Raw genomic sequence first — 15,156 nt, forward strand, 5'->3', positions numbered from 1 at the left:
TTATGCTATAATATACCACTACAGCAAAATATAAAAATTAGTAGGAATTTTGAAGATATGAAAAATTTAAATATCTTCAGATGGAATATGGAAATTAAGGACAAATTAAATTTTGAAGTAGGTTAAATATAATTTAGTTTTACTTTTGTCACCATTATAGATCTAAAAGCTATCTAGGAGTATAAATTTTAATTATTCATAATTCTAAAGGATTATTAAAATTGTACCATGCATAACTCAGCTTGCTTGTAAAAGTACCACGTTTTGCATATTAGAATTAGTTTTCTCAGACAATAATTACAAATTCACAAATTTAATTTTCTTTTAAATATTTTAATTTTTATAATCAATGAAGCTAAATGTGTCTGCCAGCAAGTAATCTGAAAAAAAACTTGGTTTCTCTTTTGTGAAAACTTGAAAATAGACAATATTGTTAGTATTATGGTAAAACAACGTAAAGCATTATGTTTTCTGAAACCAACATTTTCTTCAGAATTAAGCAAGAAGTCTCCTTTTCAAAAAACTACTTCAGGTTAAAAGTATTTTAAAAACCCAAATAATGTTCAATATAATTTTTCCACATGGATCTATCTAATCAATTCTACTTGATTCACCTTAATATTGTGGATTTTGTATCATTTTGTGTTTTATGTGTTTTTCTTTTATTTCTAACAATTAGAAATTTTTCTAGATTTAGTTTTTTCTTGTTGAACTTAATTTATTCATCTATTCCTCTTTATATTATCTTTCCTCTGAATGAGAACTAGAATCTAAACAAATAGATACACGTAGTTTAGCCCAAGTGTTATAGAAACTGTCTTTGGGCAATAATCAACCAACAGTATACTGTAAAGTCCACTCCTAACCTACATTTAGCTTTGAGACTCTTGTTTTTCCCTTCAGTCTCAATTTGTTTTGGTATTGTATTATTAATTTATTAAATTTCTGAATTTTTAAATTAATTCTAACATTTTGGTAGTATTTAAAATTTTTATACATAAGATTATGCTATCTGCAAATATATATAATTTTATTTCTTTCTTTCACATACAAAAATTAGTGTGTTTTAAAACAGGAAAAATGAAATATCTGAAAAGGAAATTTAAAAAACAATCACATTTAAAACAGCAATAAAAAGCATGAAATACTTAGGAATAAACTCAACCAAGGAGATGAAAGACTTGTATAATGAAAACTACAATCATTGATAAAATATATTCAAGAAGACACAAATGGAAAGAAAACCCATGCTCATGAATCAGAAGACAATGTATTAAAATGACCATCTACAGATTCAATACAATCTGCAGATTCAGTGCCGTCTCTACCAAAGTTCCAATGGCACTTTTTATAGAAATGAAAAAAAAAACAAAAAAAACTAAAATTCATTTGGAACCAGAAGATTTCAAATAGCCAAAGTAATTCTGAGAAAGAAGGAAGCTGGACGCATCACACTTACTGATTTCAAAATATATTACAAAGCCACAGAAATCAAAATATGATACTGGCTTAAAAATAGACATATGGGTAGATGGAACAGAAGACATAACCCATAAATAAACCCATGTATACCCTCGAAAAGAGATTTTCAACAAGGATTCTAAGAATACAAAGGGGAAAGGACAATCTATTCAGCAAATGGTGTTGGAAAAGTGCATATCTACCTACAAACAACTGAAAATAGAGCCTTATCATCCACCATATAGAAAAATCAACTCAAAATGGATTAAAGATATAATTATAAGACCTGAAACTATAGAATTCCTAGAAGAAAACATAGGAGAAAAACTTGATGATATTGTACTTGGCAATTGTTTCTTAGATATGTCACCAAAAGCAAAAGCCACAAAAGTAAAATTAGACAAATGTCACTATATCAAACTAAAAAGCTCCTCCACAGGAAACAATGAACAGAGTGAAAAGACAACCTACAGAATGGGAAAAAATATTTGCAAGTCATATATCTGATGAGAGGTTAATATCCAAAATATACTGGGAACTCCAGCAACTCAACAGCAGAAATACAAAAAATCTGATTTAAAAATACCTGTCAGAATGGCTATCATCAAAAGAACATAAATAACAAATGGTGAGGATGTGGAGAAAAGGGAGCCATAGAACACTGTTGGTGGGAAGACAAATTGCTGTGGCCACTATGGAAAACAGTATGGCGGTTTCTCAAAAACCTAAAAATAGAACTACCATCTTACCGAAAAATTCCACTCCTGTGTGTATATCTGAAAAAGGCAAAAACACTAATTCAAAAACATACATGCACCCCAGTGTTCATAGCAGCATTATGTACAATTGCCAGGATAAGGAAGCAACCCAAGTGTCCATCAACAGATGAATGGATAAAGAAGATGTGAGATACACACACACACACACACACACACACACACAAGAATACTACTCAGCCATAAAAAATAAAATTTAGCCATTTTCAGCTACATGAATGAACTTAGAGGGCATTATCCTAAGTGAAATATGTCAGACAGAGAAAGACAAATACTGTGTGATATCACTTATATGTGGAATCTAAAAAATACAACAAACTAGTGAATAAAACAAAAAACAAGCAAACAGATATAGGAACAAACTAGTGGTTACTGTGGGAGAAAAAAAGGGAAGGGGCAATGTAGGAAAAAAAAAAACTAATCATAAATGTAACTAGTACCCTATTTTAGCTTGGAACATTGAAATATAGGCCTTATTGTTCCTTGTTTTGAATTCAACACTATAGGATGTGTGCAGATAACTCTTTTAGAGTCAGGAACAAGAACAGACAATAAACACAAAGGTGGCATTTTTATGTTATCTACAATCTCATACACCACAAACAGGAGATGGTTATGGAAAACTGATGGACAAGAACATGACCTGCTATTTTACAATAAAGGAGGGGGAACATTTTATATCCGTGACCCAGTTCCATGTCCTTGAAGATGTAAACGTGTTTCATTTAGAAGAGAAATAGTCAACAAAGAGCTATGGAAACTTTATAAGAATTATGTCATAAGGATCAGCACATGCTAAGGTTTTATATTCCTTTTTCTATTGTAATATTTTTAACTACTTCAATTAGTGGGGGAAAAAATCTCTCACTGCCAACCTATACAAATGAGGAAAGTTAGAGTCTGGAGAATCCCTAGAGAATACAAATCCTAGAAGCCTACTTAGTTATCTGCAAAAGCATCGATGTTAAATAAAATGCTCCTGTTTCATTTTATTATGTAAAACATATAGACCTGAAAAATGTGGAATAAAATGTGAGTTTACATGGAAAAAATAAAAAAACAATAGGCAAAGGAACTGATTAGACGTTTCTCCAGAGATGATATAGTAAAATACAAATCAAACCTACAATGAGATATCACCGCACACCTGTCAAGACCTATTAAGAAAAAGACAGATAACAAGTGTTGGGAACTATGTGGAGAAAAGAGAACCCTGTACAATATTGGTAGGAATGTAAAATGGTGCAGCCACTATAAAAAACAGTAAGAAGTTCATCAAAAAATTGAAATAGAATCACCACATAATCCAGCAATCCCACTTCTGTATATATATACCAAAAATAATTGAAATCAGGATCTCAAAGAGATGTCTGCACTTCCATGTTCACTGCAACATTATTACAATAGCCAAGGTATGGAAACAACCGGTGTCCATGAAAGGATAAATGGATAAAGAAAATGTGGTGTATGTATACGATGGAATATTATTCAGCCGTAAAAAACAAGGAAATTCTGTATGATCCCTGCATAATAGTACTCAAAATTTTTTGTTGATGTAGTGAATACCTGTCATAGTTATGGAAGCTTTCTTATTTACATTTATATTACCTTCACAAAGCAGAATTATCTGAATAAGTATTGATTTGAGAAGAAAATTCACTTCAATGAATATATTTGAACTTAAGCTGCTAAAGTGGAGGCATTTATTTATCCACTTTATAATCACATATGATGTTCAGATACTATGCCTGGCACTTGGAGTAAAATAGTGATTAAAAAGAGATTTGCTCTCTATTCTTATGGGGATTATGATCAAAGATTCAAACACAAAATGCCAATATGAGATATTCATGCAAATATAAGAGTATTTCAGTTGAGATATGCGTGAAGAAGAATAGATGGCACTTGGAGAATTTATGATATAGAATTTAATACGTTAAGAATTTAAGGAAAATTTTCTTGAAGAAGTACAAGACAATTACAATAAGAATTAAGGGTTTAAGAGAAGTTAGTAAGGTGAGGAAGGAAGGGAAGAGTTTTAGCCTGAAGAAACAGCATCTGCAAAGGCTTCATGATGGGAAGGAGAATGGTAAATTAAAGGTAATGAAGATGCAGTTTATCTGAGCAAAGCCATGGAGTAGGAGTTTGAAGAGATATAAGGCTGCAGACATAGTAGGAGTGAGATTATTCAGAGCCCTATGGCTTGTTTGCATGACCTGCATATTCTCCTAAGAATCATAGGAAGGTACAAAAGGATTTTAAGTACAGTGAGTACATGTGTGATGGGGGGTCAGGAGGGAATGCTGGTTGTAGTAGCAGTTTCTGGTGAGAGGGAATATGATTTGTGTTTCAAAAATATAGCTTTTGCTGTTGAGCATTTTTGGAGGTCAGTTAAAATATTATTTGTGGAAGTCTAACCAAGGCAAAGTTATGGCAAGAGAAAAGAAAATTATTTAAGAGATATTTAGAAGGTCACTTAGACATGAATTGGTGACGCATTGAGTATGAGAGTAGAGAAAGAGAAATAAGAATGATTCTGAAATTCCAAATGCTTATTATCAGGTAAATACGATTGTTATTATCATTTTCCGAGACAAGGAATAAAAAAAGGATATTTGCTAGTGGGAAGTGGGTAGGGGGAATTCCATACATTTCTTTTTCCACACATGTTGGATTTGAACAACTTTGAAACCACATGCCTGGCTCATTTGCAATCACACATGGACTCATATATGAAGAACTGAGTCAATACACTAGCTCCTGTGACTTGGGAAATCAGTTGGAGAGTGCCTCAGAAGGACAGAAGTAGAGGTCCTTGCAAGAATCGGACATGTGTGGAATATGTACCTCAAAGGGGATTTCAATGTCAACTCTGTATGATTTGATCAGAACTTATGACCCATGAAGGCCAGGTAAAGTTGATTAGGGAGCTGAGACTTCAATTCTGTGGGGAATGAATTTCATTTCTATAGGAAGATGACAGCAGAGTTGTTTCATGCAGCTCTATTTGGAGAGAACAGATAGCTTCCTCTTAAACCCTAGGTTTACAGAGCAGGGTCCACTGAGCTTTTCATCACCTGTAGGAACCCTGCTAATAGAGAAATTCCAAAAACTATGCTTGAGCCTGAATGAGTCAAACACAAATACACTTCCATCTGAAGTAATGCAAATATAGGCGATTCAATTTGAACAACCAGAACACAAAACCAGTTAAATATATATTTACATATAAATATATATTCATATATATGAATGAACATCTAGGGAGATTATTAAAGCCTATGTAGACATAAGACTGAACAAATGCCATTCTCCATGGTCTGATCACTAGTTGTAGGCAGCTGTAATGTTACCAGAGTTTTTCTGCATTTTGCTGGCCTCTGGGTGCTAATAATATTTTCCAAATTTCTGGAGTGAAGCTACTGAGGTAGGACATTTAAGCAGAGTTAGGAAAGATCTATAGTTTTTACCTTTCCTCCTTTCAACAACTGTACAAATATCTGAAATTCCGTACTAAACACCTTTATATTTGAAACATCTAGAGTGATTTCTGTTTCTTGTACTAAATTCTGACTGATTCCATAGGGCTGAAGATGCAGAAAGATAAACATAATTATAAGCTAAGATGTTTCCATGAGACAGGGGAAATTTGAAGCCATGGATATAAATAAAAAAAAATCTCAACTAGAATATATTTCTCAAATTAAAAAAAAATTTAAGATTTAATATTTATTAAAATTTAAGCAAAGCCTAATATAAATCTCTGTTAAAACAATTTGTATAAGTAATTTTTTAACATCTTTATTGGAGTATAATTGCTTTACAATGGTGTGTTAGTTTCTGCTTTATAACAAAGTGAATCAGTTATACATATACATATATCTCCATATCTCCTCCCTCTTGCATCTCCCTCCCACCCTCCCTATCCCACCCTCCCTATCCCACCGCTCTAGGTGGTCACAAAGCACCGAGTTGATCTCCCTGTATTATGCGGCTGCTTCCCACTAGCTATCTATTTTACATTTGGCAGTGTATATACGAAGTGAGAGAGTGGCATGGACATGTATAAGTAATTTTAAAAAATCATCTAGAAGTGTATGTCAATTGCCTTTGCCATTTAATTTAAATTAATTTCTATACGGAAACATAAAAAATCCTCTACTGCAAAATTTCATAAATTAAAATTTCTGAAAAATAAAAATGCTAACAGCATGCTAAAACATGGGAAATGTCTTTTTGTTTTAAACACTCTGGTATAAATATCTTTCTACTGTGAATTTTATCTTTTGACTTTACAACCAGTTACCTCTCTTTTGATTTTTTCTACCAAAATTCCTTCTCATCCCAACAAGGCTTTGGCTTGTGTCTCAGAATTTCCTCTCCATCTCAACAATTAGGGTATTTCACTGCTCAAATTATTGGATTCATCTAATTTATCAGCCTCACATTTCCTTGACCTCTTAAACTACAGTGACTTTCATTTGCACCCATTTCTTTATTCCTGGAAGCATCACTGTATATTCTTATTACATAAATTATCTGAATTCTCATCTTAAATCCTAACAGTTTACCCTATGACAATATCTTTCATTATTTCCTATTATTCCATTTTCTCTCTCTCTATAGCTCTTCTATAAATAGGTAGAAACCATAATTTATTTGAATTTTAAGTTATCCTTTTCCCTTTAGCTATTATTTTTCCTTCGAAGATTCAACTCTATTTAAAAAAAAACCTTCAAATTATTTTTCTTCTGTAGAAAAATTTGCCATAATAAATGACCATAAATGTATGGCTCAAACCATGGAAATGTATTATCTCACAGCTCCGAAGGGGAGAAGTCCAGTGGGCCCTGATAGCTTCTCTGCTGTGGGCCTCACAAAGCTCCAATCTTATCAGGCTCCTTCAGATTGTTGGCAGAATTTAGTTTCATGTGATGGTAGAACTCAGGCGCCTGTTTCCTTGTTGGCTGTTGACAGGGTTTGCACTCAGCTTCTTGAGCCTGCCTGCATTCCCTTCTACCATATTCAAAGGCAGCAGTGACAGATCAAGTCCTCATACTTTTAATCTCTCAGACCTCCTTCTCTCTCTAATCTCTCCTGCTTTTTATTTTGCCTCATCTCTCTGATTGACTCTACTTAGAGTGTGAAAACAAAAACAAACATTTGCAATGGATAAAGGAAGGACTATCAGTGATATTTTATGAGAACTAAAATGGAGACCAAATAGGGCAATACTCAGATTCCATTTTCACCTCTTTGGGAAAAAAACAAAACAAAACAAAATGAAACAAACAAAAAACACAAAAAACAACAAAAAACCTAAAACACACACAAAAATCTAGTTGGACAACATATTTTAATATCATTGTTATCAGAACAAGTACAATGCCATTATTTGAGAGACTACAAAGGTTCCTATTTATATAAAAAGCCACTTGGCAATATATTGAAAAATATTTATGCATTTGACTTTTGAGTCAGCAATCCCAATTATAGGAACTTCCAAATGATACACTGGCAAAAATGCAAACTGACCTATTTCTTCTGGGTGGTAGGAGAAGACTGTATTTCAGTCTTTATTTTTCTTTTACACACAATATCTATCATGAATTCATTAAAAAACAAAACAACATGTACAAAGAAGCAGGAAAGCATGACCCATAATCAACATAAGAGTCAAAAGTAACTGACCGCAAATAACTCATAGGTTGGACTAACAAACAAGAACATTAACTATTATAAATTATTAAAAATTGACCAAAGATTTGGAAGAGGTCAAGATGAAAAAGATGAACAGAAGGAAAATTTCAGCATAAAGAAGGGAGTTATTTTCCAATAAGAACCAAAGGCAATACTGGAACTAAATAATACAAAAGATAAAATGAAAAATTGACTAAAGGAATTTATTGAGGCACACAAAAAAATTTATTCCCAATGGGAGCCCATGCCAGTAAAAGAGATGAGAAGCAAAAGAAATAGTAAATGTGTGGGTTAATGTAACCATTGTTGTTTTTAACCTTTAAATAAGTATTAGTTTTTAGTGCGAACATGATAACCAAGTACTGTGGACCATATAAAATATTTGGAAGTAGAATGTATAAAGACAAGAGTACAAAGGGTACAAAAGCATTATATGTGACTATGTAGTGTCAAGTTTCTCATATTCCATGGCATTTTCATAATATTTAATCCAAAATAAAACTGCCTCAGGACCTAGAGTGAGCCTGGTCCTGGGTCACTAGATTCAGCTCTGTGATTCTCCAAAAAAATAAGCCTAAGAATGAGGCAGAGGCTGCCAACATGGTATGAATACAAAGCTCATCAGTGTCAATTTCAATATATAGAAACTTCCTTTGGTTATTTTTTGAAAAAACTAATACTCATATGACATGATACCAGGAGATGTGTTAAGTGTCATACAGACATGAATTAAGAAAGCCTTAATGTTAAAGTTTTATCAGTTTTCCACATGTTTTTTCTAATATTGTTTCAGAATGCAGGTGAAATCTAGACATATAGATTCTCATTGCAATGAAAACGACAAGCATTGATTAGCAACATAATATACTTGACAGTAAGAAATATATTCTCGATAGTTATTTAGATTTATTATCTCATTCATGTTGAAAAGACATTTAAATTTCACTAAAATGTAAAAATGTTTAGTAACCTAGGTATGGTCACAGTAAGTGGAAGAGTTGGGTTAGAAATTAAATCCATCCAACCTACTCCTGTGCTAAAGTGCTCTTCTTTGCTCCCTCTTTCCTGTGGACCAGCACAGGAGTGCTTTAGTTTTGGATGAGATGGTACATCTTGTGGTTTGAGATTCCATGTAGGATATGATGATTGTTAATGGAAACATGTATAAGTTTAAAGCAACAAAGAGAATTGCTATTAGTCTCTGTGCTAACATAGGAACGGTAAACCAAGCCTAGCCATAGTACATGGTCACCACAAAAGGAAAGAAAATGACCAAAGACACAGTACCTCAACGGTGATTTGGGCTCTAAACTCAAATATTGAGAAAGTAGAAAGGTTATAGAGACTTTTGCCAGTCTCTCCATAGAATGGCACAGTCCTGTTCACTGTAGGGAATTCATATGAAGTATTCCAATCTCAAGGAGCACAGCTTCCAAGACAAGAGAATAGAAACCAAAGCAGAATTCAAATGATTGAAATTAGGTTTTCCAATCACACTGACATGGGTATGAAGTCTGGTACAATCCTTATTAACTGTGTGACTTTGAGAAAGTTGCATAAAATTTGAGCCACACTTCTGCCATTTATCAAGTAGATATAACAGTGCTTAGATATGGAAAAAGTACTGTGTTTTACATAAAAGGTACTTTAACCATGTTCATCCTCATCTTCTGGCTCTGTACTGGTGTTTTATCTCCATCCATTCTGGGTTGAGTAATTAACATGGAACCCAACTGGATGGGTGCACTTAGGCTGTCAAACATTGTGTGTTCGATTCTGTCCTCTATGCAACAACTCTATATTACTCTCCTATTGAGAAAAACTCTACTAGGAGTAGGTATTATTGTTCCTTTTTTGTACAAAGATGATAATTCTCTATGCACCTGAAAAACAGTTTGTTTCTGGCAAACTGCACATGAAACATCTGCATGCAAAATACATATGGGAAGTCTGTAATGGCTCGTATATTGGCAGCACATTTTTCCCGGCAGTTTCTTTAGGTGTAATGAATTGGGAAAATGTATCTCTTACAGAAACTTAATGACTATTCCATAGCACAAGTACATAGGAAAATTATGAGGAAACTGATAATCTTAACACCTGTGTTTGTTTAATTCCAGCCAAAGCAACAACGTGATATATGTTTGTGAGAGAAGTAGAAACATTGGTTGACCAACAATAATGGAAATCTGCTTGATTTCAGATTCAAAAGAATGTGCAGCAAGTTTTAAATCATGAAAATATTCCTCAAAGGCACTGAATGAATCCCAGACAATATCCCTCTTTTAAACATTGTCTTGGTGAAGACTTTTTTTGGAGAATTTCTAAAGGTTTCAACGCAGCTGATTCCAGTCTGTGGTACCTAATGAAACACTTTGGTGTTTGTGTGTCAAGATTAAGAATTCTGGGGCTTCCCTGGTGGTGCAGTGGTTGGGGGTCCGCCTGCCGATGCAGGGGACACGGGTTCGTGCCCCAGTCCGGGAAGATCCCACATGTCGCGGAGCAGCTGGGCCCGTGAGCCATGGCCGCTGGGCCTGTGCGTCCGGAGCCTGTGCTCCGCAACGGGAGAGGCCACAACAGTGAGAGGCCCATGTACAGAAAAAAAAAAAAAGAATTCTGAATCTATACAAGAAAGAATGTGGCAGAAATAATTTAATTTCTTTAATGTATTCAAGAGTAGCTAATATTACATTATTCTTATTAAATATTTTATTAAAGATTCATAGAGAATCCTGTGTTTTTAGAATCAGGAATACCTGGCTGGGCTGCTTATTAGGTATTTACAGCTTGACAAGTTATTTACCTTTTCCAAGCCTTATTTTTTTTTAACAGCTTTGTTGAGATATGCTGTATAAAAACTGCATATATTTGATGTGTACATTTTTATGAGTTTGGACATATGAAAATTCTTTCATTCCTATAAGGGCAGCTATTCTCAGCTCATAGTTTTGTGTGCATACATGTATGTGTATGTGTATGAGGATAGGAAAAATATGTTTTAATATAAAAATGCATATGTAAGACATTCAAAAAGTAGCAGATATTTTTTAGTGAATTTTAAAAAACCTGAAAAATAAACTTAGCTATTTAACTGGAGTAAACATAATATCAAATATCTTGAATAATAAACTTAATAAATGATTTTCTGGAAAACATAATTTTATTTCACTTTCAAGTATTTTTAACTAGTCATCTTTTAATCAACCAGTGAAATGACCTATTACGTGCCAGCTGGTGTAAGGGGTACAAAGTTTACATAAAATATGTTTTTACCTCTCAAGGAAATTATATTCTTGTTGAAAAGACAAAAGTTAGACTCAAACAATGAAATAGCAAGACAATGGAATAAAGTGCAGGGCTGTTTGGAACAGAATATGCAGGCAATGTGAACGAGAGACTAGCAAAATTAATGTAGTCCAGAGTCACAAGAGAGGGCTGCTTTCAGTTAAAACTCTAATATTTTTAGTTTGTCAATATATTCTATTGGTTTCTCTTTCCTCTTTGCTTGCTATTTCTTGTAAAAATACATTTATTTTAAAAATAAACATATAGGTTTCTGACCTTGTAATGGTTGTATGTGATTATTGATGAGACAACTGTCAATTAAATAAAGTAGTCTTATTAGGAAAGGGCAATTTTGACAGTGTGCTTGTAACTAGAGACATATTTATGGATCCCAGTAGTTGATGTTCCCTAATAAAAGGGCAGTGGTTCATGAGAGTATATAACTTATACAGATACATATTTCTAACTGGGGTCACTATTTACCAGTTGGATAGGATAATTCTTGATTGTGAAGGACTGTCCCTGTATCACAGATCTTTAGCATCCCTGGTTCACATTCACTGAATGACAGCAATGTACTCCATCAGTGTCACATCCCAAGCCACCTAAGTTTCCAAATATCTGTATATTATCCAGTGATATATGAATGCTATAAGAGAAATCTGTCCACATACATTTTGAGGACAATTTTGGACACACACACACACACACACACACACACACACACACACACACACACACTAACCTTGCTGCTTTTAGTGAAATTTAATCCATCATCTATGACTACGTTTCCCTCTCCGTAGCACCCACACATTAAAATAATATCTTTCAAACAGATAGAAAAGATTCAATCAAAATAACTAATCTAAAACATTCTTATCTCTTGTCAGCTTTACTTATAATACTTCAGGGCAATATTCTTTAATGTCCATGTTTTAACATAGAAAATCCCATTGAAGGGATATTGTTGACACAATATCTCCTATTTCATTTTCATAACTTACTTTTTTTCTGTATCACTCATGGTGTTGTGTTTGCTCATATAGTTTTAATTTTATTTTTTGAGCTCATCATCAGAAAGTTTTCTATTTTGATTTTGATGTTTGTGTTTCACACTATCAGATATACTAGAAAAAATGCTTAGAAGGCAGTAGTGGAGGGGAAACTAGGAAAGACTGAGAATTTAGAACAGTCTTAATGTGGACCATGGGTTCTGGATGCTGCTACAGTTTCATATAAGGTGAACCAAACTTGTCGAAAACAGAGGTTCAAACCACCTCAGCACAAAAACTGAAAAATTAAAAGAAATAAGTTCCTCAGTGGTAACATCTGGTAAATTGGACGTTGTACTAACCATAGATCAACTCATTTTAATTAAATCTGTGGCATAGCCCCAGCTTAACTCCCCTGCAGGTGGATTCACAGTAATCAGCAACTCAACCTAGCTGCCAAAAAGAGGAAAGGCCTGAATCCTCTATAACAAACAAGAACAAAAAGCTGCATTATCAGTTTCCATCACTCCTTCATACACATATATGAAATTTTTAAAAATATGGTACATGCAAAGGAAACAGGAAAATGTGACACATAAAAGAAAATACAGTCCAAAGAGGCAGATAACCAACATATTGGAATTACCAGGTGATAATTATAAAACAAATATTTAAATATATTAAATAATTTACTGGAGGGGATGGACATAAAGGGTGGAAGAATGGGAAAATTCAGAAGAAAAATGGTAACCTCTAAAAATGAACCAAATAGGAATTTTACTACTGAAAATTAAAATGCCTGAAATAAGAAATTTACCATATGGCTTAAAAATGGGTTAGACATTGCAAAAATAAGTAATAGAAAACTTGAAAAAAGGTCAACAAATATTATCACCTATACAGCACAAAAAGAAAACACTTTAAAGCAGAGCCTCAGTCATCTGGTAATGTGACTAACCATCAACTGGTCTAACGCAAATAAAATCCAGAATAAACAGAGAGAAAAAGAAGAAGAAAAGTTTTTGAAGCTATGATAGAAGAAACATTTCCAGATTAGAGTAAAAACAACAATTCACATCTCCAAGAAGCTCAGTTCAGTGAACTAAATTCCAAATAAACATAACTGATACACTGTTAGCCAGATTCATCAAGAAAAAAAGGAAGAGTGCCCAAATCAATAAAATTAGAAATGAAAAAGAAGTTACAAATGACACACCAGAAATATAAAGAATCCTAAGTGACAACTACAAGCAACTATACCCCAATAAAATGGACAACCTAGAAGAAAGGGATAAATTCTTAGAAAGGTACAATCTCCCAACACTGAACCAGGAAGAAATAGGAAACATGAACAGGAAAATTACCAGTACTGAAATTGAATCTGTAACTTAAAAAACTCCCAACAATCAAAAGTTCAGGGCCAGATGGCTTCAAAGATAAATTATACAAAACATTTAGAGAAGAGTTAATATCTATCCTTCTGAAACTATTCAAAAAAATCACAGAGGAAGGAACACTTCTGAACTCATCCTATGAGGTCAACACCACCATGATACCAAAACCAGACAAAGATACCACAAAAGAAGAAAACTACAGGTCAATATCACTGATGAACATAGATGCAAAATTCCTCAATAAAATATTAGCTAACCGAATCCAACAATACATTAAAAGGATCACACACCATGATTGAGTGGATTTATCCCAGGGATGCAAAGGAGTTTTCAATATCTGTAAATCAATCAGTGTGATACACCACATTAACAAACTGAAGAATAAAAACCATATGATCATCTCAATAAAGAAAAAGCTTTTGATAAAATTCAACATTCATGTATGATAAAAAATCCCCAGAAAGTGGGCATAGAGGAGACATACCGCAACATAATAAAGACCGTATGTAACAACCCCACAGCTAACATCATACTTAGCGGTGAAAAGCTGAAAACTTTCCCTCTGAGATAAGGAACAAGACAAGGATGGCCATATTTATTTATTTATTTGTTTACTTAAATAATATTTATTTAACATAGTTTTGTAAGTCCTACCCACAGTAATCAGAGAAGAAAAAGAAATTAAAGGAATCCAGATTGGAAAAGGAGAAGTAAAACTGTCACTGTTGGCAGATGACATGATACTATACATAGGAAAACCTAAAGATGCCACCAGAAACTACTAGAACTCATCAATGAATTTGGTAAAGTTGCAGGATACAAAATTGATGTACAGGAATCTGTTGCATTTCTATCCACTAACAATGTACTATCAGAAAGAGACACTAAGGGGAAAAATCACATTTACCACTGCATCAAAAAGAATAAAATACCAAGGAATAAACTTACCTAAGGAGGAAAAAGACCTGTAGTCTGGAAACTGATGAAAGAATTTTAAGACACACAAACACATGGAAAGATATACTGTGTTCTTGGGTTAGAAGAATCAATATTGTTAAAATGACTGTACTACCCAAGGTAATCTACAGATTCAATGCAATTCCTATCAAATTAACCAATGGCATTTTTCACAGAACTAAAACAAAAAATCTTAAAATTTGTACGGAAGCACAAAAACCCCCAAATAGCCAAAACAATCTTGAGAGAGAAGAAGAGAGGTGGAGGAATCATACCCCCAGATTTCAGACTATACTACAAAGCTACATTAATCAGAACAGTATGGTACTGGCAGAAAAACAGACTTATAGATCAATGGAACAGGATAGAAAGCCCAGAAATAAACCCACACACTTTTGGTCAATCAATCTATGACAAAGGAAGAAAGAATATACAATGGAGAAAAGACATTCTCTTCGATAAGTGGTGCTGGGAAAAACTGGACAGCTACATGTAAAAGAATGAAATTAGAATATTCTCTAACACCACACACAAAAATAAATTCAAAATGGATTAAAGACGTAAATGTAAGACTGGATACTGTAAAACTTC

The sequence above is a fragment of the Aethalodelphis obliquidens genome, unplaced genomic scaffold (genome assembly GCF_003676395.1).
Source record: "Aethalodelphis obliquidens isolate GAN/ISIS:26980383/991018 unplaced genomic scaffold, ASM367639v1 scaffold24, whole genome shotgun sequence".
Lineage (NCBI taxonomy): Eukaryota > Metazoa > Chordata > Mammalia > Artiodactyla > Delphinidae > Aethalodelphis > Aethalodelphis obliquidens.